This window comes from Alnus glutinosa, chromosome 4 (genome assembly GCF_958979055.1).
Source record: "Alnus glutinosa chromosome 4, dhAlnGlut1.1, whole genome shotgun sequence".
Taxonomy (NCBI): domain Eukaryota; kingdom Viridiplantae; phylum Streptophyta; class Magnoliopsida; order Fagales; family Betulaceae; genus Alnus; species Alnus glutinosa.
This window is the reverse complement of record NC_084889.1, coordinates 22,485,197-22,511,820: the sequence shown is the minus strand read 5'-3', so window position 1 is coordinate 22,511,820 and position 26,624 is coordinate 22,485,197.

The following is a 26,624-nucleotide window of genomic DNA, read 5'->3' as shown; positions in this document are numbered from 1 at the left end:
CAAGTCAATAAGCCATGGCTTGGCAGAGTCTCCTCAAATCTTAGTGAAGCCAAGCCAGAAAAAGAAGAGAAGAAGGATCCTAGAGGTCATAGAAGTTGTGATTGCTCCGGCTTTGGACACATGAGAATTGAATGTGCAAATCTTAAGCAGGCTAAGTGGAAGGCCTACAATGCAACTCTCAGCGATGAGTTTGAGAAAGAAGAAGAATCTCTTGAGAATTTTCTAGCCTTTGTGGCTCCACATGAAGACCAAGACGATCTTCACTACTCTGAGCATAGTGACGAAAAACTAAAAGAGGAATATTGTGTCTTGTACATGGAACTCATGAAGCTGAGAGAGTCCAATTAGAAGAAGGTGATGAAGTTGAACTCTATGAAGACAGAAAAAGACACATTACTTCAGAAGATCACGGACTTGGAAGATAAACTGATGGATGCACAGTTATAGTTGGAGAAGTTCTCAGACGACAAGCTAGCTCAGATGCTGACAAAACTAGTCTTGGGTATGTAGCTACTGATTCCTCCAACATTGCTTCTACTTCTAGAATTGTGATTGTGAAGCCCTCAGGTTCAGAGCCTCAGAATGACAAAGGTAAGGCTATTATGGTTTCTTGTGAGAATGATAATACTACACTTGCGAAATCTGAGCATTCTATAGAGAGAAGCCTAACTACATGTCATCATTGTGGGATGGCAGGACATATTAGACCAAATTCTGGTCAGTTAAAATTTCCAAGAACTTGGAATAAGAAGAATGCTCCTAAGAAGGAAAAAGGTGTTGAAGAACATTCCAAGACAAAATATGTTCCTCCTCATAGGAGACAACCCACTCAAAAGTTTGTCCCTATTTGCCATCACTGTGGGTTGAGTGGTCACATCCGACCCAAGTGCGTACACGTACTTGTTCAGAAGTCAAAAGTAAAGAAGGAGTTGCCAAAGAAAGATTCTACTAGCACCAGACCTCCTAGGAAGCATCAGGCTCAGAGGAAACTATCAAGGTATGCTCCACTAGTGCACAAAACTCCAATATGTCACCAATGTGGAGTTAATAGTCATATTAAACCCAGGGGGCCTTAACCTCAGAAGGACCCACCTAGAAAGTTTGGATCTCATGGAAGATATCCTGCTCCAAGGCATCAGCGACAACAACAGAGGTTTGTTCCTTTAAAACAGGCATGGTTGCAAAAGAAGAACAAATCTCACCATCATGAGGAAAAGCCGCAGACGCCTAAAAAGGATCCATCCTATGAAGAATTGTCCATTGCTGGCAGCTTTATGTGCAGCTTGATCAGATATATGGAATTCCAGCCGAATGATGGAGGATAGGATAGGCACACTCACTTCCCAAGGGGGAGCGGACCCACCTAGTAGGTGAGATCAAACATGCTTAGGATTGTGGTTCCTAAATCCTAGTGCATGTCAGGTACACTTGCATTGCATCTTTTATATTGTCATATCCTGTGCATGCCTTGCATATTTGTTATGGAACCATTTTGTCTATCCCTATATAGTTTCTCTTGTTGTCTTGAGAAATTTTTGCAGGTATTTCATAAGGATGACAGACAAAGCACGTCGGGCGACTGCTTTTCTGTCTTGGTATAGGTAAATCTCTCTCCCTGAGGTCAAGTTTGCCCTTACCCTACATGCTTGGGCTGATTGTCTTTTCTTTTCCTTTTATGCATGTTGGTTTTTTTTAAAAAAAAAAAGGAAAGAAAAAAAGGTGGGGAGGGGTAAGGTGCAAGGTTTTTCTTCTTAATCTTTCAGCTATCTCATGGAGATCTTTATTTGCTATCTCAGTTATTAGTGCTTTGATAGAATTTGCCTACATATTATTGAGATTCTAAATCTGATTTATGCTAAGTTTTCTTGTTGCATCTCTATTAGATAGATGCTTTTCTCATGCGATGAAAATGTGCACTATCCAAGGGTCCCCTAAGGTACATTTTTTTATCTCTAATTTTTTGCTTCTGAAAATTATTTTTAGAGAGACTTTTTATGTGCTAAGATGGTCAAATTGACCAACTTGCTAGTTGAACCTAAACCCTAGAAATTCTGGCTTTCTCTCTAGGTTGCAGCACTAGAAAGATACAAGTAGTTTTACTTTTGAGCTTATTATTATATGAATAAATTCACTACTTCTATGTTGACTCAGCTATTAATCTTGTCCTTCATGGTGCAAGTAAAAAAGAAAACTAGTACTGCTTCTTAGAGGGAGTGTATCAAATGAGGGTGACTAAGCCCTAGTAAGAGAAGGTTTGACTTTTGATTGATCTAACTATGAATTTCTCTCTTATTTAGAAAATTCAGTTGTTTTATATCATATTAGCAAAGATCATACCTTATTGAGAAAGTCTTCACACACACATGCATTGCATGAGTTAAGTTGACTATTGAAAATTTCTATCTGTAGGGAAATTTATGCTCATTGATTACTTGACTTTTCTTTATATTTTTGACAAGTTATCTGACTGTTTTCTCAAGTTTAGATACATGTGTGTGCTGAATTCTTGTTGAAGACCTAACCTTATTATATTCTCTTGTGTTTGTTCTTTTGGTTTTTGGTTATGGTTTTTCTCTAACACTCTATTTATCCTTTGTCCTTTTGAGAAAAAAAGGAGGAGTATTTTTTATTTTTGGACCGGGAATGTATTTCCAAACCGATCAAATGATTTAGTCCCAGAATGGCCAAAGGGGGAGTTTGTTAGTATTTTATATTGGCAACATTCAGGTTGACAAAAACACTTTATGTAAAGGTTACTTTTTAAAATGAATATTGGTTCATTAAGAGTCTTCAAGTAATATGGACAATGTCTCAATTCATGCCATGTGTCTGTTCACAAGCTTCTAGGAGATTCCCATTAAGATTCCATGCTATTTCCAAGTCAGAAACAGTCGATTCTTGTGTAACCGTTCGGACGAGGCTTTGAAGGCGTCCGGACGCCCCTCAATGTCTAGAAGCTTCAGCCGTTACAGCTGTCCAGACGATTGAGCTACACCATTTGGACAATACGTCAAGCTACTCCAAGTTCTACACGGATTTGGATTTCAGAAGACACTAATTGGGAAGGTTCTGCCAGACGTCCGGACGACGTGGCAACACGTCTGGACGCTACCCAGTGTTCCAAAATATTTCAGGTCTCCTTTACAGATGCGGAAAGGAGTAACAGCGTTGACCGTTCGGGCGCTCGGTAAGCCGTCCGGACGCGGTCTTGTTTTGGGAAGAATTGACCTATTCTGGAAAGGCGGTCGGAGAAGACCGTCCGGACGCTATTCTAAATTGGCCTCATTCAAGTGTAAAGATGCTGTAAACAGGGATTCCACTATTCAGAGTCTGCAAGTCAGAAGAATTCAAGTTCCCTGTCAGCTGTCCGGACGATCGAGCCATCCCGTCCGGACGCCCATCTATCCACTGTTCCATCAGTCCGGACGATGTGTCATCCAGTCCGGACGCTAGACAGACCAGTATCATCCGTCCGGACGAAGTATTCATTCCGTCTGGACCCCATACTGTATCGAGAAGTTTCTGTGCCAGCTTGCATCCGTCCGGACGTTTCAGCATCACGTCCGGACGCCTCCCAGTACTCGATCAGCTTCTGATTTCTTTCCAAGTTCCAAGAAAGGGAAGATTAGTCAACCGTCCGGACGCGTGTCTCCTTAAGGGAAGAATCACAATTCAAATATGACCGTCCGGACGTCTGACAGCTATGGTCCGGACGCGCGTGCATCAAAGAAGGAAATTGCCGATTCGACTTCAAACGTTCGGACGACTGCCTATCATGGTCCGGACGCGCGCATTACCGATATGGAAATTGCGTGTTGAAGAATAGCCGTCTGGCCGCTCATCCCCCATGGTCCAGACGCTCGAGAGCCTTATAAGGAAATTACTTGAAGCGGACGTACGACCATCTGGACGATGTGCCATCCTGTCCGGACGATTCCCTTAAACAGGAAAGATTTCTCCGCGAATTTTTTGAAAAATCTTGTCGCACAGTTGTCCGTCCGGATGGTGCCCAGGTATATTTTGCCTGACGCTCATTTGAGCCCCCAGCCTATTAATAGAGGCCCCTGGGCACTGAGAACTGCAAGAATTCAGTGTGAATTCCATTAGAGCTCAGAGAAGTCATCAATCCCTTTGACGCCGTTTTACAAGTGTGCTGTGCTGTAAACCGAAGTCTATCTTAGAGGTCGGCTCTAAGGTAAGGAGTTCCATTGAAGACCCCTTCAGGTAGGAGAACCTGGTTAGGAAGCATTCGTGTTGGGTTACACGTCAGAGATCAAGGTACGACCACTGCATCGGTACATGTGAGTGTTACTGTCTTGTATCTAGCTATGTCTTATGAATAGTGGAATTCTTGGGTTTGGCTGCCCCGGAGTGGTTTTTCTCTTAAATGAGTTTCCACTTCGTCAACAAAAATCTGTGTGTCATTTACTTTCCGCTGTGCTTTAATTTTTGTTGACACTTATGCACACACTTTATTTTTAGAAGTCAATTCAATTTTCATCTAATCTTTGCCAGTGTGTGCTCAATTGTTCGTGTGAAGTCTATCTTAGGGAGGAGCCCTACGGTAAAGGATTCCATTGAAGACCACTTCAAGTATGAGACATGGTTGGGAAGCGTTCACAATGGGTTTTGTGTCAGAGTAATAGGAACTATCGCTGCATCAGGGTATGTAAGTGTTACTTTCTATGTACTAGCTTTGTCTTTTGAATAGTGGAAATCCTGGGTTTGGCTGCCCCGGAGTGGTTTTTCTCTTAACTAAGTTTCCACTTCGTCAACAAAATATTTGTCTCTTTTAAATTTCGCAATTTAAATATTTTGTTGCACACTGTCACACACTTGGTAAATTATAAATCGATTTTATTTTTCAACATGTATTTTGTAGAGCCAGTATTTTGGTATGTAAATAGAGTAATATGTTTTTGAAGCCTTAAACAAATAGACTTGTAAATGGCTCTTATTGTTGATTAACAATAATGTATTAGATGTGGAATCCGCTTTGCAGTTCATGATACTGTTATTATGTTATGTTATCCGCTGCATAGATGTAACACTAGTAATCAGGTATATGTTATGGGGCATGTGCCATATGTTAGTTGAGTGACATATAGTCGTGCCACTGTGATGATCTGTTTGTATGTTTCAAAAAAAAAAAAAAAAAAAAAAAAGAAAGAAAGAAAGGGTCGTCACATGTTCTGTTTCATTCAAACTTATAAGTATACTGGTACATCTAGCTATGAAAACATCATAAAACGTAAATCATGTCACACATCATGTCATGCTTACCATACTTATGTTTTCTTTGTTTCCTATTGCTGATGTTGTGGGGCTTTATACCCACTGGTCTTACACTTGCTCTGGTTTCTATGTGTCGTGGGACTCGAACCTCTAATCTTGTTTCTGATGTCGTGGGGCTTTATACCCACTGGTCTTACACTTGCTCTACCAAGATATCTTTCAACCTTGGTTTTACGTTCAACGTTAATGATTTCGTTTTATACTCATGCTCATCACATCCCATACTCGTTATGATTATGCTATCATACACGTATGCATCATATAACTTTGTATGCTTCTCGATCCCTTTTCGAATACATCATGAAAATATAATTCTCAACTCATTTGAAATCATCTAAGGACATAACTTAACATAATTGAAGTAATTGAAATCAATCACAAGCATATATCATCTCAAAATATCATTGGCTTGGGTTTAAACAAAAATAGCATTTTGCATATTATAAAACTACAAAACTTAGTATCTTTTATGAGTGAGTTAAATACTCACTTAGGCTACTTGACAATTGGGTATGAAGAAATCTTCCTTGTAAGCCACGCAATGTATCACTGTACAATACATTGTGATGACAATTAATACTAACACATACTATTTTCTAACTCTAAATTTCCACTTAGCTCTTGAAATGTTCAAGAATTATGACCCATGGAAAATCTATAATTTTCTAGGGTTCCATTTGAACTCATAAGATTATCTAGGGTTAGACACAAAAAATCACAATTTAAACACTTATTAAAAATCTTAGGTTTTGGGTCTTATCTTGACCTCTCACCAAAAGTGAACCCCAATACTTGGAAATTGCTAGAATAGTTCAGGAATAACAAATACCTAAAGAGATTTGAGATATTAAGCTCAAACATATAAGGATTTACTCAAAATCTAGCAAAGTTATGTCACCGAGTTGAAGCGAGTAAACAAAGATGGCAGGAAAGAAAGTATCTCTGCCTGGGCTTTGAGAGGGAGACAATGACGGTTCTGTCCAGTGACGTGGAGCCACCGTTGACCAACAAGCGAGCACTGTTTTCAATTGCCGAAGCCGAGGAAATAAAAAATGCTCGCCAAGCACTCGTCGGGAAGATTGGGGATGCAGTATGAAGAGCATGCGAAATATACAGTGCGAATTGGTTCGCAATCACTGCCGCGTATGTGGAGCATACTGCTCCGATCCGACGTTCTATGTGTTGATGCAGTTTCTAACCGGTGACATGGATGACTCCTTCCTCAAAGAATGACTTCACGGATCTGCAAAGATGACAAGAACACGCTGTGGGTTTCCCCAGCGGTCCTCCTTTGAAAACTGTTGATGCAGTTTTTCGACCGGTGATGTGGATGACTCCTTCCTCAGAGAATGACTTCACACATCTGTGAAAATGACAAGAACACGCTGTGGGTTTCCCTAGCGGTCCTCCTCTGATGCCCAAATTAGATTAATATAACAGAGAGAGAGAGAGAGAGAGAGAGAGAGAGAGAGAGAGAGAGAGAGAGAGAGAGAGAGAGAGAAAGAGAGAGAGAGAGACTGTGTGTGTCCAAAAAAACTTAATACCTGGGTCCCTGTTATTTATAGACTGTCGTAACTATGGCTAGGTAAAGCTGCTCCAACTTTTAAAGGGCATGGTCCCTTCTGGCATGAGCAGTGTTCGGGTACACTTCAAATAGTGATTGACAAATTGACTTACTGCTGGTGAAGCATGGGCTTCCAATGAATCCCAGATTTCCTGGTGTTCAGTCACCTAATCACGTCCTTTTGTCAGTCTCACAATTATTGCTTCTTGTCAGTTGTTGAAATGCCTGACCCTTGGGCTGTTCGGACGATTCTTGGTCAGTGAATGCCACTGTCGGGAAAGGTGGATTTTCCAACAGTTACCCCCAAATTCTTTTGTCTTATTTATAAGACCAAAGAATTTTTATTTAATCTCTCTGTTGCCGCCCATCATTTTCTTGATGTTGACACAGACCATACTTTGATGTGAGGGATTAGTATCTGGCGAGTACTTGTACTGGAATCATGGCTATATCTAGACAAATCCAATCTTCCATGTAACCAATGCCTAGTTACCCATGGATAATGACCTCCTCTTCACTCTATAAATACTCCCCTCTTATGGTTATTCTTGCACCTTCTTCCTCCTCTTTCACGAGTTTACTCTCTTTTTCCCTAAAGGCCTTAATTATTAGTCTTCTCCCATGTGCAAGACCTAACCGCCGATTCTGAGCATTTAATCTGCTTAGACAAGCTTTTCATCATGGGTGTGCGCCCGTGCCTCTTTAGGGAAGCGGTTTGTCTTCAAGTACTGGAGTTTCTCTCTTGTGACCAATGTCTCTCATTGCTAGAGGGTAACACACGGTTCATGCTAAACCTCGATGGCTAGTCATCCCTGTATCGTTCCCGATATCAACAAAGGATCCGCCATCTTGGATTATGCATCTGGGGGAACGTTCCCAACACTTTGGCTTCAGATGGACATTGAGTGATCCTTGACTGACCCCTTGTATTTGATAACCGACAACTGTGTTTTGTAGCCTGTGGATCTGCAATTAGATGATATGCTCTTGATAATATTTAAATTACCTATACTCATATGTTTGCTAACAATTAGATCTTCCAGGTTGTCATTTAGCTGGGTTCTTTAATCAAAATCCTGGTACTTAACACTTGCCCTAGCACTTATTTCCCGGCACCGAGAAATTATGCTTACCGACTAGATGGAATTGTACTTGTCGGGAAGGGCGGTTGGCGACTTCCTTTTGGAGAAGCGCTTGGGAGTTTTGAAATTCAAATTTTTTAAAACTTCGAATTTCAAACGTCAGCCGCCTTGTTACTGGCATTAAATTTCCCTAACGCCTCGACTGTCGCGTCAGGGGCAGTAATTATTGCTATCACCTCAATATCCATACAATATCCGCTAACCGAGTCGATTGGATTTCATGTCATAGGGATTATTTTTCCTAAGACAGCCCATCTGAACTTCCGGTTTCAAGGACCGGTAACTCCCAGTCACTGTGAGACCTAAAAAAACTCCCCTTCACTTTTCATTTTTTACTTTTCATCTTTGCATCCTTTTCCTGCTCTTCCGCTTTTCTTCTCGCACATTCGCTTTCCTCTTTCTCCGTACTCTCTCAAAATACCTTCCAAAGATAACGCTGGCACCTCATCCAAACCCACCCGCGAAGTTGAAGAAAACATAGTTGGAGAGGATGAAGAGAGCGTTCTACCCCCCATTCTGATCCCTCTCAAGAATAGACACGTCTCTTTTCTATCCGTTAAGAATGAATGGGTCCTACGCATAAACTACAACATCAGTAATTCAGTCCGTCTTCACCTCCAAGATTCGTCTTTGTTAAGCATTACGAGCGGCAACATTTCCTTATTTGAAAGGATGTTCATGGCGGGGTTAAGACTCCCGTTTCCCGATATTACTCGGGAATTGTTGCTCTTCTTGAGGGTAGCTCCGAGTCAAATATTCCCAAATTCATGGAGGTATATGTTCGCATTGTTCATCCTTTGGAGGACCGTAGTTGGGACTAGGATGTCGATCCCACAATTCCTCAATGTATACCGACCAACGATGGATTCAGGGGGGGTTGTGAAGCTACGGACCCAACAATACCCCTCATTTATCTTTTTGAAGTCCATATATTCAAACAATAAAGAATGGGAAAGACAAGTTTTCCGAGTTTCGGGGGAGTCGGAATGCCCTAAATCTATGAAGCTTCCTGAATCCCAGAGGATTTCACGGGAATGGAGGGCTTTAGACGGCTACTTGACCAACCCTTCCGAGATCTCAAACACTGAACAAGTAGAGGTGACTCGCATGATCGACTATTGCAAGAATCACCACAAGGTGGAAAATGACTTCGACGAGATTGTTAACAGCAAATCGTTGAACGATCAATTGGGGTACAAAATTCTCGAGAACAAGATTCCTCTCACTAAGACCGGGAAATGCAAGGCTACAAAGGTTAAGGCCCCGGTAGCACCTGTTTCATCCCGAGTTTGGAGAGAGGCTTTAAGAACCAAGAAGCCATCTTCTTAGACTGCCAATGTCGGGGGGCTTCTTGGAAATATTCCAGAGAAGGAAACCCCTCTGCCCGATATTCACAAAGTCTCAAGCAGGACTTCCGCTTCTCGGGAAAAGAACATACCCGATAGCTCTCAATCTCAAGGGTGTGATGCCGTTCCCGACTCGAGGATCGTTATAGAGTCTAAGGCCCCTCTATTCTGAGAGATAGGGGGTGGTGATCAAGATGGGCATTCTGGAGTTCCCTCGAGCAGCTGTGGAAAGTTCAACGGATAGGCTGAATGCTGACTCCCAAGAGGAAGCTCCGGTTGTTGAGGCTCGGAGGGGCATTGCCTCTTTAGGGATCCCCGATCAAGGGAACATTCCCGAGTTCGAGACACAAGAGACTACCCGACCTAAAACAACACGACTTTGTAAAGGCGGGGGTACAAAAACGCAAAGCTAGCGGGCTCGAAAAAGTCAAGGCTTTGAAAAGGCCTTTCATTGAAGAGGGGGATGATTTCTTGCTCAACGAGATATTCCTTGCTGCATAGAGCTTCAGACGCCCAGAGTTCACATTGCGGGGCGAGCCTCTCTCTCCCTCGAATATCTCTAATGAGACTCAAGAGCTGAGCGAGTTCCTATCGGAGCATTCGCCTACCTCGGGTGATCGAACTAATGAGGAGGTATTTACCGAAGTAACTAGGGTGGTTTCTCCCGGGGTTCAACTGAGAAGCCCCACCTTGGTATCCGAAGAGGAACGCCGTGACGATGAGCCTGATCAACGTACAACCTTGGATCCGGGTACCTCCGTTCTCGAGGGCACACCTTTGGGAGGAACTTCTATCCCGAGTATTTCTGGAGCCAGGCCTTCCGGTGCCTCTTGCTCTTTCAACTTTCTGGGCGCTCGCTTACTCAACGATCCTCTGGAAGCCCTTGCTTCCATTCTCCCTAATGGGCTTTTTGAGGATATCGGGAGAACCACACCTTTCAAATTTGCGCAGGACATCATCGAATCCCAAATCATGATATTTTTCTTTTTCATTCTATTAGTACTTGTTCTCTTTCCCTCTTTTCATTTCTCATTCATTCTCTTCGCTTCAGGATTCTCTTCGATTCGTCACTGCCTGGTCCAATTTTCTGGAGCATATGCGTGCCAACCCCAATGTTGAGACTACCCTCCGTCTTAAGATCAGTCAGCTTGAACATACCGTGGTGTCTCAGGATGAAGTCATTGCCCGCCTGACCCAAGAGCTGTCTGACTTGATAGACAGGTGTAGAGCTCTTGAGACCAGGGCCAAAGTTCCTGAAACTTCCCCAAGTTGGATCCCAGTCCGCTCTTCTGAAACCAGAGGCGAGAGAGAACTGCTCAATGCCGAACGGATGCGGTTAACAGCCGAGTCGGATAGAGCTCGTAAAGAAGTGGAATGCCTGTCTGCCGAGCGGAGTTCTTTAAGGGATGAAAAGTTGACTCTTGTGGCGGATCTCAATTCAGCAATCCTAGCCAAAGATGCACTAGTTGCTGAGAAGAATCAATTGGCTGCTGAGAGGGACACGACTTTTGCCGAAAAGGAACAAGCCCTGATTGATAAGGGCCGGATCTTGGCTGAAAAAGACAAAGTTTCATCTGCACTGGAGAAGGCTGTGTCTGAGAAGGATCTCGCCGAGGCCAATAAAAATCAAACTATCGCCGAGAGGGAGTCAAATCTTGAAAAGTTGGAGGGGGTAGATGGCCGATACAAGAGGATTCGGAGGAAGAATCGTCACTATAAAGCTAAAGTTAAGAGACTCTCCGAGCAACTATCCTTCGTTCCTTGGCTTCGGACCAAAGCTTGGGCTTTTGGCTTTCACATCGGGTTTGAGAACTTTTGAGCTCAAGTTCTTCGCTTTGATCGGTTGAAGATATCTTTCGAGAATGTGAGTTCCAACTTCTTGTCGCTTTTGACTTCGTGCTACTCGGAGTTCTTGGATCTCGGGATCGAGTATATTCCCAACATTTTCGACTAGAGTAAAGATACTCCAAATCCCGAGGACTCATCCAATGAAGAACACACTGAAGACGATCATCTGGAAGATGACCATCCCAAAGACTAATAGACTTCTTTATGCCTTAAGTATTTTGTTTACATTTCTATTTCAAGAGAATTAGTGGGATTCGAGCTTCATTTTTTTTTTAAAAAAAAAAAACCGAGACAATTAGGTATTATTTTTTTAGATTGCTGAGACCAAGGAAGATTACAAAGATTGTCGGATGTAAGCCTTTCTGTATAAATCCATAGTGAACAAGGAAGATTACAAAGATCGGATGTAAGCCTTTATGTATAAATCCATAGTAAGAATTGGCCCTCACCTAACCAACCTTTGCATGATTCATCTCCCCCCCTAAATAACTAAGGTAATTGTTTTTGCATTACCTAAGTTATTTTATTTTACTTTATTTTTGCGGGAGTACCTAATTTTATGTCGAGTTACCCCCCTTATCCGAGTAAGGGTAACTTATAAATTAACTTATCCCCCTTTATCCGAATGAGGATAAGAAAAAATTTTATGCTGAGTTACCCCCCTTATCCGAGTGAGGGTAACTTATAAATTAACTTACCCCCCTTTATCCGAAGGAGGATAAGAAAAAAATTTATGCCAAGTTACCTCCCTTATCCGAGTGAGGTAACTTATAAATTAGCTTACCCCCCTTTATCCGAAGGAGGATAAGAAATTTTTTTTATGCCGAGTTACCCCCCATATCCGAGTGAGGGTAACTTATAAATTAGCTTACCCACCTTTATCCGAAGGAGGATAAGAAAAAAAATTTATGCCCGAGTGAGGGTAACTTATAAATTAACTTACCCCCTTTATCCGAAGGAGGATAAGAAAAATTTTTATGCCGAGTTACCCCCCTTATCCGAGTGAGGGTAACTTATAAATTAACCCCCCACCCTTATCCGAAGGAGGATAAGAAAATTTTTTATGCCGAGTTATCCCCCTTATCCGAGTGAGGGTAACTCATAAATTAGCTTACCCCTCTTTATCCGAAGGAGGATAAGAAAAAAAATTTATGCCGAGTTACCCCCTTATCTGAGTGAAGGTAACTTATAAATTAGCTTACCCCCCTTTATCCGAAGGAGGATAAGAAAAAATTTTATGCCAAGTTACCCCCCTTATCCGAGTGAGGGTAACTTATAAATTAACTTACCCCCCTTTATCCGAAGCAGGATAAGAAAATTTTTTATGCCGAGTTAACCCCCTTATCCGAGTGAGGGTAACTTATAAATTAACTTACCCTATTTATCTGAAGGAGGATAAGAAAATTTTTTATGCCGAGTTACCCCCCTTATCCGAGTGAGGGTAACATATAAATTAGCTTACCCCCCCCCCCCCCCCCCCCTTTATCCGAAGGAGGATAAGGAAAAAAATTTATGCCAAGTTACCTCCCTTATCCAAGTGAGGGTAACTTATAAATTAACTTACTCCCATTTATCCGAAGGAGGATAAGAAATAATTTTACGCCGAGTTACCCCCTTATCCGAGTGATGGTAACTGATAAATTAACTTCTTCCTTCTTTTTTTTTTTTTTTTTTTTTTGATCTTAAGCAATTCATGTGTAGCATTTCATAACTTTAGCCATTCTATTCAAACTGCATCGGCTTACAAAAAGGAGATTTCAAAATTACATGTAGTATTTCTTCAGATGCTCTACATTCCATGCTCTTGGGACCGACCTGCCTTCTCGGGATTCCAAGTGATAGGCTCATTTCTCATGGCACTTAACCACTCGGTATGGTCCTTCCCACATGGCTGCATGCTTTCGTTCAGCAGAATCTCTGGTCATCAAGTTCACTTTTTTGGGTACCCAATCTCCAACCCAAAATTTCCTAGGGTTAACCATTTTGTTATAGTACCTAGCTACCCAGGCTCAATAGGCTTCGCCCACTGTCTGCGCGTCGTCTCTCTGTTCCTGCAACAAATCAAGGCGCAGGCCGACTCCTTCATTATTATAATTCGGATCATACTACGAGACACTGTAGCTGGGGGATCCCATCTCGACCGGTATGACCGCCTCAGTTCCATATGATAATGAGAACGGGATTTCCCAGATCGGAGTTCTTACTGTTGTCCGATATGACCATAACACTTCCGGGACACATTCAACCCATAATCCCTTCCACTGATCCAATTTCTTCTTCAGTGTTCCCAGCAAAGTCTTGTTGGTTACCTCTACCTGCCCATTTGATTGGGGGTATGTCGGGGTAGAGTAATGGTGTCAGATGCCAAGCTCAGCGCACCAGCTCCAGAATGGTTTTCCATCAAACTAGGCCCCATTGTCGGTGACAAAGGCATAGGGGATTCCAAAACGACAGACGATCGACCTCCAAAGGAAGTTTATGACATTGTTGGCGGTCACGATCGCCAGTGCTTCTGCTTTTGGCCACTTTGTGAAATAGTCCACAGCTACCACCAAGAACTTCTTCTTTCCTTTCCCGGGCAGCATCGGACCGACTAAGTCCACTCCCCATTTAGAAAACAGCCATGGTGACAAGACCGAATTCAACCTTTCGGGCGGATTTCTCATAATTCAGTCGAACCCCTGACATTTATCACAGTTTCGGACAAATTCGACCGAGTCTCTTCCCATTGTGGGCTAATAATATCCGGCCCTCACCGCCTTGTGGGCTAGCATCCGTCCTCTCGAGTGGATCTAAGTCCACATGGCCATAGTCTGCCACGTGGATCTAAGTCCACGTGGCACAATAGGCACATGGATTATGGTCCACGCGGCCGATTGTCAGCCATGTGGACTTAGATCCACGTTGCCGACTATGGCCACGTGGCTAATGTGCCACGTGCTTTAAATCCACACAGTTGAAACGTCAGCCACGTGTGTATTACACGTGGCTGACGTGTCGCGGCGTGTTCAGCGTGGCACAGTGGCTATGTGGACAATGTGGACACGTGAAAAATTGTATATTTTGCAACAACTGGATCTACCATGCTGAGCACACGTGGCCAATTACACGTGGCTAACAGTTTGCCACATGTATGGGCCCCATACACGTGGCAACTTGCAAGTGGCGACTTGCAAGTTTTTTTTGTAGTGTGATGAGGGTTCACTTGGGGACCTTCAGGCTTCTTGAAGAGAAGAACCCACTGGGATAGGGACTATCAAAATCATGAAGGCCTACGTGGCTTTATTAGGGACCTTAAGGATGAATTTTGGATAGTAGAACATGTGTATGTTTGGCATGCTTTGTGAGCATAACGGATATTCCGTCCATACTAAATACCTAGCTTCCATTCATCGTGTGCGATGAACTGAGAGATGTTCCAGCTCCTCATTTGCCTTTTGTGAACCGCATCCTCCATTACTCCTTAATCCCCACACCATCTAGTTCATCACTATCAGGCTCAGCAGTATCTGAACTTGCTCCACCACCTTGTCGTTCAGCGACTCAGCCGAACGTGATATCTTATGTAAACTGTTTAGAAGCTCTTTCAGAACAAAGCTTCACGGGTTGTCATCAACGCCGTCAAGAAGCAATAAATAGTAACTCACTCGTGCATTCATGCAGCAACAAAGCAAACCACACCTGCCCTATCTAAGCTCCTCTGTTTTATCATATCATAAATCCCAATAATGGCAGTTCTTGCTCTTCTCCTTTTCATCCTTCAACTACACCTGCATGAAACTACCACTGATTACGGAGGGTGGGAAAGCACTCACGCCACTTTCTACGGCGGTGGTAACGCCTCAAGCACAAAGGGTAAGTAAAGTCTTTTTTTTTGCACATATACATAGTTTATAATCAAACACTCTCAACTCACTATAAAAATTCAAGAGAATTGCCATGTGGCTACAGTAGCCATTACTGTAGCCACGTGGCCAGCTCGCCACGTGGTCTAGTTGACCACGTCGCTGAATGTATCAGCAACGTGTCCAAATGACCAAGTGGCGAGTTGGCCACGTGGGATTAGTGCATGCGGCAACATGGCCGCGTGGAATTAGGGCACGTGGCCAAGTTGCCATGTGGATTAATGCATGTGGCCACGTGAAAATAGGACACGCAGTCATGTGGCCACGTGGCCGAATTCCACGTGGCCACAATCAACCACGATTATTATACCACATGGCCGATTGGCCACATACCCAAGAACTACATGGCCGCATAGCCATGTGGGTTAATCCCACGTCACTAAATGGCCACGTGTCATATGTACACGTGGCTAAATGTTGTAATTTTTATTTTTATTTTTTTTTAACATTTGATAAAATAAATGTTTACATGTACAATAAATGTTTTAAAAAATAAATACAACTTTTAACTAATACTACGTACATATTTTTGTATATTCTACGATTTGAACTCTAATTAGCTCTAGTTTAGTATTTATAGTTTAGTATTTTTATAGTATGCATATATACGTATGGCTAGTCTAGAGTTTATATTTGTCTAATATATGCAATATAGATATATATAGTATATCCACATTAAGAATATATATTTGTTTTAATTAATACTATATACATATTTTTTAGTATATATATACATAATGTATATATAGCATTAACCTTAGTTTAGTGCTATATATAGTATATATACGTAGAGTTAGGGTTGTGTACTACACATATAAAACATTTACTTTAAAAAATATAACAATTTGCAATGTATTAATACTATATACATAAACCGCAATTGTGCTTGTCTGGTACACATAAGAAAATGAATGCACAAGTTCATGAGGATCATCTGCAGAAAAGCCAACCTCGTCAAATAGAATATGGTAATGTGTTGGCCTTGTGGCCCCGAGCATTCCAACAAGGCCGATGTTTTCTAATCCAGCCTGAACCTTAGAGACTGTGCCCGAATAGATGCACTATACTTATATTTCAATGGCCATTGCCTTGAGCTGACCACCGCTGTAGTTGATGGTATGTCAGATTGTCCTGGAGGGTCATGTACATGAAGGAGGGGGAGTTGAACTCAATTCAACTCTCCACATAGTACACAAATCTCGTATAAGTCATTGTATAATATATACATGTGTTAATGGTATATTTTATATATTGAACCCTAACCCTAGTTTAGTGCTATACATAGTATATATACACGTATAGTTAGGGTTAGATTTGTGTACTACGTACACATATAAAATATATGCTTCAAAAAATATTGTTAGTTTTTGTGTTGGCGGCATTCTGTTGAACAAAATCACTTCTATATAATGTTGCTGCTTTCACAGGGATGCTGCTTTATCCAGAGTCTACTCTTCAGCTATGTTCTTCGAGAAGATTCTGTGAAGTTTTCAATGATTTATTTCGGTTCCCTGTCAGCCGTCCGGACGACGTAGTATTCCATCCAGACGCTCATCAGTCAGCAACATCTGTCTGGACGACGAGATCTTTCCGTCCAGACGCCCATCAGTGTCTAGATGCTTCTAACAATTCAAGGTTTCATCCATCCGGACATAATGGCAAATCGTTTGGATGCTCTTTAGAGTTTGAGAAGACCCTAGTGTTCCAGCGCATCCGTCCGAACGACGTGGCTATACCGTCCGGACGCCATTCAGTGTTTGACAAGCATTAGGGTTTTTAACTCAAGACACAGTTATGGGAAGACGGCTGCTACCGTCCGGACGATGTGTGATCCCATCCGGACGATGTTCTCTATAAGGCAAGACATGCATACAAAGTGCAACCGTCCGGACGGCAGTCTTCATGGTCCGGACGATCAAGCTTCATATATGGAAATTGCGTGCACCAGTTCAACCGTCCGGTCGTCAGCCTTTAAGGTCCGGACGCTCCAAGCCTTATTATGGTAATTTCGTGCAGCCGAAGTGCAACCGTCCGGATGCTAGGGAAACACCGTCCGAACGCGGCCTTGTTATGGAAGCTTTCAGTGTTACTTTGGAAAGGCGATTGCAGTTTACCGTCCGGACGCTCGATCAAGCTGTCCGTACTCCCTCCGGTATTTTGATCATAACTTTTTACTCAAATATCGGATTGGGACGAAATCGGCGTTGTTGGAAAGCTGACAACAAATTCTGTCAACTAATTGTCTGGACGGCTACTAGAAACGTCCGGAAGGACCCCGTCCGGACGGAAAGATTTGCCCATCCGGACGGCCCTGTAGAAAATTCCATAATACTTTTCGGACAAGAAAAACTTGGCCCGTCTGGACGCGCGTGCCTTAGACTACATTTTTGACTCAAAATATGGTTTCCTAAGCCTATAAATAAAAGGCTCTAGGCATGCTTTCAACATAGAATTCGGTGGTGAATTCTCCACAGCTTAGAGAGGGTGTTTAGGGAGATATTGAAGATCTGCTAGCTCTCTACCTTTGCCAGTGTGTGATTTGATCAGCTGTGAAGTCTATCTTAGGGGTTGGCCCTAAGGTAAAGGATTTCATTGAAGACCCCTTCAGGTAGGAGACCTGGTTGGGAGGCGCTCGTGTTGGGTTACACGTTAGAGAGCAAGGTACGACCACTGCATCAGGGGTATGTGAGTGTTACTACTTTGTATCTAGTCTTGTCTTATGAATAGTAGATATCCTGGGTTTGGCTGCCCCGGAGTGGTTTTTCTCTTAATTGAGTTTCCACTTCGTCAACAAAATATTTGTCTCCTTTAATTCCGCATTTATTTTCTGAGTGTGATCCTCATCTCTTGTGACTTCTATTTTTTTATTACACCTTTTATCATGGATTTCTCTCAGTTATCTGAAGAAAATCATGATATTGAGCTCTCTAAAGTTTTCGCTAAAATAGATAAAATTGTTTCTCCAAAAGAGCTCAAAAAGGTGAAGCAAGAAAAAGAGTCTTTGATTGTTCAGTTATCTGAATCACATGCTTTGATTGACTCTTTGAGATTTGAGAATACTATGCTATTTAACATTATTGATACACTTGAGAATAAATTAAAAGAATTTGAGGATCTCTTGAAAAAATTCTCAAGTGATAATTTGAAAAGCATGCTTTGTATTTCAGATATTTCTAACAAGCCTACTTCAATTGTTGATGATATGAGTACTTCTACTTCACATGCTTCTGATTCTAAAATTCATTCTATTGATATTAAGCTTGTGATAGTAGATACAGCTTGTTTAGAAAATTCTTGCTTAACTAATCATGTGATGCCAAAATCCAAAGATACAGGTACACAAGCTCATGGTAAGTTTGTCCCTACTTGTCATAATTGTGGGAAGATTGGTCATATTAGGCCAAATTGTTATTTGTTGAAATCCCACAGGCCTTGGATTAAGCAGGATGCTCTGAGGAAAAGTGAAGTTGAAGATTCTTCCTCAGCAAAATTTGTCCCTCCGCACAGGAGACATATAAAAGGTAAAGACAATGTTATTTGTAAGAATGCTAATCATAATTTTGCAGAGAATACAAAGAAGCATTCAAACAAAAGAAGCTTGCCTACCTGTCATCACTGCGGCATCACCGGTTACATCCGATCCAAATGCCCACAATTCCAGAAGTTGAAGGTTCAAAGGAAGCTGCCAACTAGAGCTACATCAGGCACTCTACCTCCTACGGCGCTTCAGGCTCCACGGCATCAGCATCAGTTTGTTCCTACCTATCATAGTGGCAAATCAAAGAAGAACAAATCAAGGCGCTACAAGAGAAAGCCGCAGAAGCCCATTAGCTACCATGACTATGAAGGGTTTCTAAGCCTGATGCAAGGTATGCTAAGGAGAATGGACAACATGGGCAAGACCTGTAAGCTACCGCCACGAGTCAAGCAAGTATGGGTCAAGAAGGATGAGACCATTCACCCCTTGAGGGGGAGTGGACTCACCTAGTAAAGGTGAAGTCTTCTCATGCCTAGGATTTTGGTTCCTAAATCCTAGTGCATGTCAGGTATGTTTGCATTCGTTTATCATGTCATATCTTATTCATACCATGCATTCTATTTGAGGAACCTTTTTATTCTATCCCCATATTTTCTCTGGTTTTCTTGAGAAACATCTGCAGATTTTTTTTTGGGGATGACAGTTAAAGCACGTCGGGCGGCTGCTTTTCTGTCTTGGTATTTCTAAACCTCTCTCCATGAGGACAGGTTTGGTTTTACCTTACATGCTGGGATTAGATGTCATTTCCTTTTCCATAAGCATGTCTTTGTTTTTTTTTTTTTTCCTTTTTTTCTGTCTCATTTTTCAACAAAAAAAAATAAAAAATTGGGAGAAGATGCGGAACTTTATTTATTTCTTTTGATAGCTTTTCAGATATTGCATGTGTTTTTGCCTGATATCTCAGTTCATTGTGCATTAATTAAATATGCTTATATATGATTGAGAGTTTATGCATGATATCTGCTAAGTTTTCCTATTGCATCTTAATGATAGATAGTTACTTTCCTCATGCGATGAAAATGTGCACTATCTAAGACTCCCCTAAGGTACATCTTTTCCTTCTCTGACTTTTTGCTTCTAGAAATTCTAGATAAAGGAAGAGGTCTTTGATTAAGATGATCAAATTGACCACATGCTAGTTGAACCTAGAGCCTAAAAATGCTGGCACTCTCTAGGATGCAGCACCATAAGAATCAAGCAGTAAATCATATGCATTATGCGCTTTTAAATTGTTTATTCACTGCTTATGTGCTGCTATATGCCTTGCCCTCGACGTGCAAGTTAAAAAATTTACTTTGTCCTTCATGGTACAAGTAAAACAATTAGGTGCTGCATCTTAGGGGGAGTGTATTAGATGAGGGTGGCTAGGCCCTAGTAAGATAAGGTTTGACTTTTGGTTGATCTTTCATTGATTTTCTCTCTTGTTTAGAAAATCTGGTTTTTTTATGTCATATCAGTGAATTTCATAACTTATTGAGAAAGTCTTCACACACACACGCATTGCATGAGTTGAGTAATCTATTTAAAATTTCTATTTGCAGGGAAATTTGTGCTTATTGAATACTTAACTCTTAGTTATATCTTTGCATATTTTTGCAATGCTATTTGACTGCTTTATCAGTTGATTATACATGCGTGTTCTGAAGCTAACTTTTGGGAAAAAAAAAAAAAAAATTCTGCATATTTTCCTCAAGTTTCAAATTTTCAAGTGTGAACCATTCGGACGGACCTATTCTTCGTCCGGACAAGCGCAGTCTTACCATATGCTGACCTAGCAGTTGCCATCCGGATGGTTAAGTGATACATCCGGACAGGATCTCTACAGGCTTAAGACTTGCGTCTCTTTCTCTGCCATACACACATCTTTGCATTTTTATTGATTTATCATGGCATCTTGTGTGTTTTTCTCGTGGATTTCTCCCGAGATTTTGGCATTTTTTGCACATCTCTTTTCATCCCATGATCTTCATTGGGTCTTCTGTTATTCTTTTAAGTCTTTGTGCTTTTAGAATATTGGAATATTTGTTAGGATATTTTCTTGAGATAGTGTGCATGAAAATCCTTCTCTGTCTATGTGTTGGGCTGATCTTGATATATTTATGCCTTATGAGTAGCTGTATTTCTTATATTTCTCTTTGGCATCCGTTTGACAGCCGTCTTAAATACCACATTATTTTTGGAACTAATAGGATCTAATGGTATTTTTGGAAGTATTTCTGGTTGGTTTTGATTCAGGAAAATGACATCCAGCGGCTCCCAGCACAATGTTTGACAGATGGATCCTTTGGAAAACTAACTGTTGTTGAAGTTGGATATTCAAATTCCAAAGGTCTCAGGATTAAGATGAGCTTTTCCCCCTAGCTCATGCAGAGCCTTCCGTAGCATTCCCTTAGATCTGCATCAGTTTGAGGTTCAGTGATGACTCTCCTCAGTTATCTTACAGACCAGTTGCTTAAAGGATGTCAATCTGCGGATAACTAGTTTCAGGCATTGCAAAATCAAGAGATTGAAGGATTTTCAGTTCGTGGTTCCCGGCTTCCTGAGCTAGAAGCCGAAGTAGTACAAATCCAGCTTTTACGGATTTCTCTCCGTTACTTGATTTCAGTGGATCAGCAGGATTTGGTACTTGGAGAATTTTTGTTCCTCTCTTTTGAGCCACTTGCAGACTTTTCTCTATTTTCCTATTGTTTTGGATTTTAGAAAGTTTTTGTTTGTGTATATTATTACTCTTTTTACCCTTGTACTTTTGAGACTTTGAGGGGGAGTAATTGTTGTGTGGTTTTTCTCATTACTCTGTTTTACCCTTTGTCCCTTTGTGACAAAAAGGGGGAGTAATTTTTTATTTGGACTGGGATTGTATTTTTAACCGGTCAAGTGATTTTTGTCCCAGAATGGCCAAAGGAGGAGTTTGTTAGTTTTTGTGTTGGCTGCATTCTGTTGGACAAAATCACTTCTATGTAATGTTGCTGCTTTCACAGGGATGCTGCTTTATCCAGAGTCTACTCTTCAGCTATGTTCTTCGAGAAGATTCTGTGAAGTTTTCAAAGATTTGTTTTGGTTCCTTGTCAGCCGTCCGGACGACGTGGTATTCCGTCCGGATGCTCCTCAGTCAGCAACATCCATCCGGACGACGAGATCTTTCCGTCCAGACGCCCATCAGTGTCTAGATGCTTCGAACAATTCAAGGTTTCATCCGTCTGGACGTAATGGCAAATCGTCCGGACGCTCATCAGAGTTTGAGAAGACCCTAGTGTTCCAGCGCATCCGTCCGGACGACGTGGCTATACCGTCCGGATGCCATTCAGTGTTTGACAAGCATTAGGGTTTCTGACTCAAGACACAGTTATGGGAAGATGGTGTTAACGGTATATTTTATGTATTGAACCCTAACCCTAATTTAATGCTATATATAGTATATATACACGTATAGTTAAGGTTTAGATTTGTGCACTACATACACATATAAAATATATGCTTCAAAAAATATATATGTCAACTTGGGGTTTAATACTATGTACATAATGTATATATACAATTTATATACCCTAACCCTAGATTTGTGCTATATATAGATATATATTTAAACCTTCTACTTTAACAAATTAATACTACTTTAATTCAACATATATACTTTTTTTTGTATATTTTATTTATTGAACTCTAACCCTAGTTTAGTGCTATACATAGTATATATACTTAGGGTTAGAGTTTACATCCATATAATATATACGCCTTTAAGAATATATGCCAATTAACTTCCATGCAATACTATATACATAATATTGTACATATACTATTTATTAAAAAATAACCCTAGATTGAAGATATATATAGCATACGTAGAGTTAGGGTTTACATTAACTTGTGCACGTATTATATATGCACTTTGGTTTTTTATGCTATAACAAATTAATACTATATAGTTTATTTCAACTTTCCACATTTAATCAATTCTCGTATATATCCTTGTTTATCTTAATACATGTGTTAACGGTATATTTTATATATTGAACCCTTACCCTAGTTTAGTGCTATATATAGTATATATACGTATAGTTACAAATACATGCTTCAAAAAATATATATGTCAACTTGGGGGTTAATACTATGTACATAATGTATATATACAATTTATATGTCCTAACCCTAGATTTGTGCTATATATAGATATATATTTAAACCTTCTACTTTAAAAAATTAATACTACTTTAATTTAACATATATACTTTTTTCTGTATATTTTATTTGTTGAACCCTAACTCTAGACATATACTATTTATAGTATATGTACGTATAGCTAGGGTTTACATTTGTGTACTACATACACATGTAAAATATATGCGAATTTTAAAAAATATATATGTCAACTTGGGGGTTAATATTATTTACATAATGTATATATACTATTTATATACCCTAACCCTAGATTTGTGCTATATATATTTCAGCTTTATACTTTAACAAATTAATTCTACTTAATTAATTCAACATATATACTTTTCTGGGTATATTTTATTTATTGAACTCGAACCCTAGTTTAATACTATATATAGTATATATACTATAGGGTTAGGGTTTACATTTATGTACTATTTAAATACTTTAAAAAATATATGCCAATTAACTTTCCATTAATTGGCATATATACATAATATTGTACATATAATATTTATATACCCTAACCTTATATTTGTGCTATATATAGTATGCGTACATATATATAATACGAGTTTATTTTTGTGTACTATATATATACATTTTTAAATTATTCACGTTAAAGAATTAATATTATTTTATATATTTTAACATATATACTTTTTTTGGGTATATAAATATTTATTGAACTCTAACGTACCCTAGGGTAGTGCTATATATAGTATATATACTTAGGGTAAGGGTTAGGGTTTAAGGTTTAGTTTTAGGGTTAGGGTTTACGATTTAGTTTTAGGGTTATGGTTTATTCTTTAGGGTTTAGGGATTAATTAGTACTATGTATAGTATATACAATTAGGGTTATGGTTTGTATTTGCGTTTTACAAATACAATATATATATAGTATTTTAAATTTGTATAAAATATTATACAGTGAGTGATGTGGCTAAATGACACTTTTGTGTACTATATACATACATTTTTAAATTATTCACGTTAAAAAATTTATATATATTACTTTATACATTTCAACATATATACTTTTTCTGGGTATATTTAATTTATTGAACTCTAATGTACCCTATTTTAATGCTATATATAGTATATATACTTAGGTTTAGGGTTTGATTTTAAGGTTAGAGTTTATGTTTTAGGGCTTAGGGCTTAGGGTTTAGTACTATGTATAGTATATACACTTAGAGTTAGGGTTTGTATTTGTGTATTACAAATACAATATATATATATATATAAAGGATTATAAATTTATTTAAAATATTATACAGTGAGTGACTAAATGACACGTAGCACAATAGCCACGTGTTAACAACCACGTCACACAATGAGTGACGTGTATTACTAATACATGTCACCCAATTGCCACATAGCATAATGCCACGTCGCTGATTGGCCACGTGGCAAATATTGGGCCAAGAACGTTGCGCGGGACAATTCCGCACGCGCTACCTGCCCTAAACAAAAAAAAAAAAAAAAAAAAAAAAAAAAAAAAAAAAAAAAATTCAATAAAAAATTTTTTTTTAAAAAAAATGTCTTCAATGGGTAGCTTCCACGAAGCTACCCATTTCGGATCTCTCTCTCTCTCTCTCCGTCACAGCACAACCGTCCCCCACCCCACCACCGCGCGTCCAGCCTCCCCTCCGGCGACCATCTCCACCGTCCTCTCACTCTCACTCATCTTCTCTATCTATCTCTCATAAAATCTCCCCCCCCCCTCTCTCTCTCTCTCACTCTCTCTCTAACCTAAAAGGCCTACCGTCTGACAGGATACTCCGGCCGGCGACATAGCTCTGGTTAGAGCATGCGTGTTTTCTCTCACTCTCTCTTAGCTCAATTCCCTCTCTCTCTCAGTTTATACATGCAGTTTTTCTAACGATTTTTTTTCTCCAAAAATGCAGGTACACAAGCTAGGCAACCATCTTTACACCACAAAATCCACTGTGAGTAATTTTTACATTTTTTTCTTGATTTTTTTGCTATAATGAACTTAGTACATTTTAATGTATTTTGTTTTGATATTTTTCTAATTTTTTTTCTTTTTCAGTACATGGAAATATGGAATATACACTTGTAGACTTCATTTTTTTTTTCATGCAATGTTAATGATTTTGTTGGGTTTGTATATATATATATTTGGTTTTGCTGTGGTTGGTCATTATGCATGGAGATGTTGTAATTTTTTAACGTGAATTTTTTTTTTTTTTTTTTTTTTGGTGTTTATGTTACTATCATTTTCTATGTTGTATTTTTTTATTTTTTTTTTTTTTTTTTTTTTTAGGTTTAATTGTTGATTTGAGAAGATTTCTAATATATTTGAGTGTGCTATTATAAATTTTGGTAATTTTAATAAAAAAAAAAAAAAAAAAAAAAAAAACAAAACAAAACAAAATAAACAAATTCGCCAACATTTTAACATTATAAAATAATGTTAGTAACCAACAATGACTAACTAAAATTAAAATCGAAAATTGTAATCAATAATTTGTGTTATAAATATATATAAATTGTAATAACAAAAAAAAATATTGTGCTACTAATATATATAAATTGTTTTTTTTAAAAAAACAAATTTGCCACCGTCCACCATTTACAATAATATTTGTGATAAACAATTTAAAACAAAGGTTATAAATAACCAATAGCAAGGAATATGTTTTTATATTTTATTTTTAACTTTAACTGTTCATGTGAAGAGATTACAGATTTATAAGAAGAATTTGAAATCTTCGGAAAAAACAAAAAAAAACAAAAATTTCCCACATATGCATATATAAAAATAATATACGGAATCTATGGTTTAAAACAAATACCAAATTTGCACATTTTAATCGGGCACGTTCTTACCTTTTTTTTTTTTTTTTATAAGTTTAATTTTTGATGTGAGAAGGTTCTAAAAATTGCATGGTGCTATGAATATAGATGAATTTTACTATCCTCGAAAAAATATATATGTATATATATATTTGACAAGACCATGCATATTTAAAATAATATACGGAATCCACAGTTTGAAACAAACGTCAAATTCAAACACTTTAATCGGCCACGTTCTTACATTTTTCTTTTCTTTTTTTTTTTTTAATTTAAGTTTAATTGTTGATTTGAGAAGGTTATAAATTTTTTAAGGTGCTATGAATATAGATGAAATTTACTTTCTTTGAAAATAAAAATAAAAAATAAAAATTGACCCTGCGACCATGCATATTTAAAATAATATGCAGAATTCACAGTTTAAAACAAACGCTAAATTCAAACACTTTAATTGGCCACGTTCTTACCTTTTTTAAAAAAAAAAAAAAAATTAAGTTTAATTGTTGATGTGAGAAGGTTATAAAAATTTTAAGGTGCTATGAATATAGATGAATTTTACTTTCTTCGAAAAAAAAAAAAAAAAATTGACCCTGCGACCATGCATATTTAAAATAATATACGGAATCCACAGTTTAAAACAAACACCAAATTCAAGCACTTTAATCGGCCACGTTCTTACCTTTTTTTTTTTCTTTTTTTTTTTTTAATTTAAGTTTAATTGTTTATGTGAGAAGGTTATAAAAATTTTAAGGTGCTATGAATATTGATGAATTTTACTTTCTTCGAAAAAATAAATAAATAAATTTGACCCTGCGACCATGCATATTTAAAATAATATACGGAATCCACAATTTAAAACAAACGCCAAATTCAAACACTTTAATCGGCCACGTTCTTACCTTTTTTTATTTATTTAAGTTTAATTGTTGATGTGAGAAGGTTATAAAAATTTTAAGGTGCAATAAATATAGATGAATTTTACTTTCTACGAAAAAAAAAAAATTGATC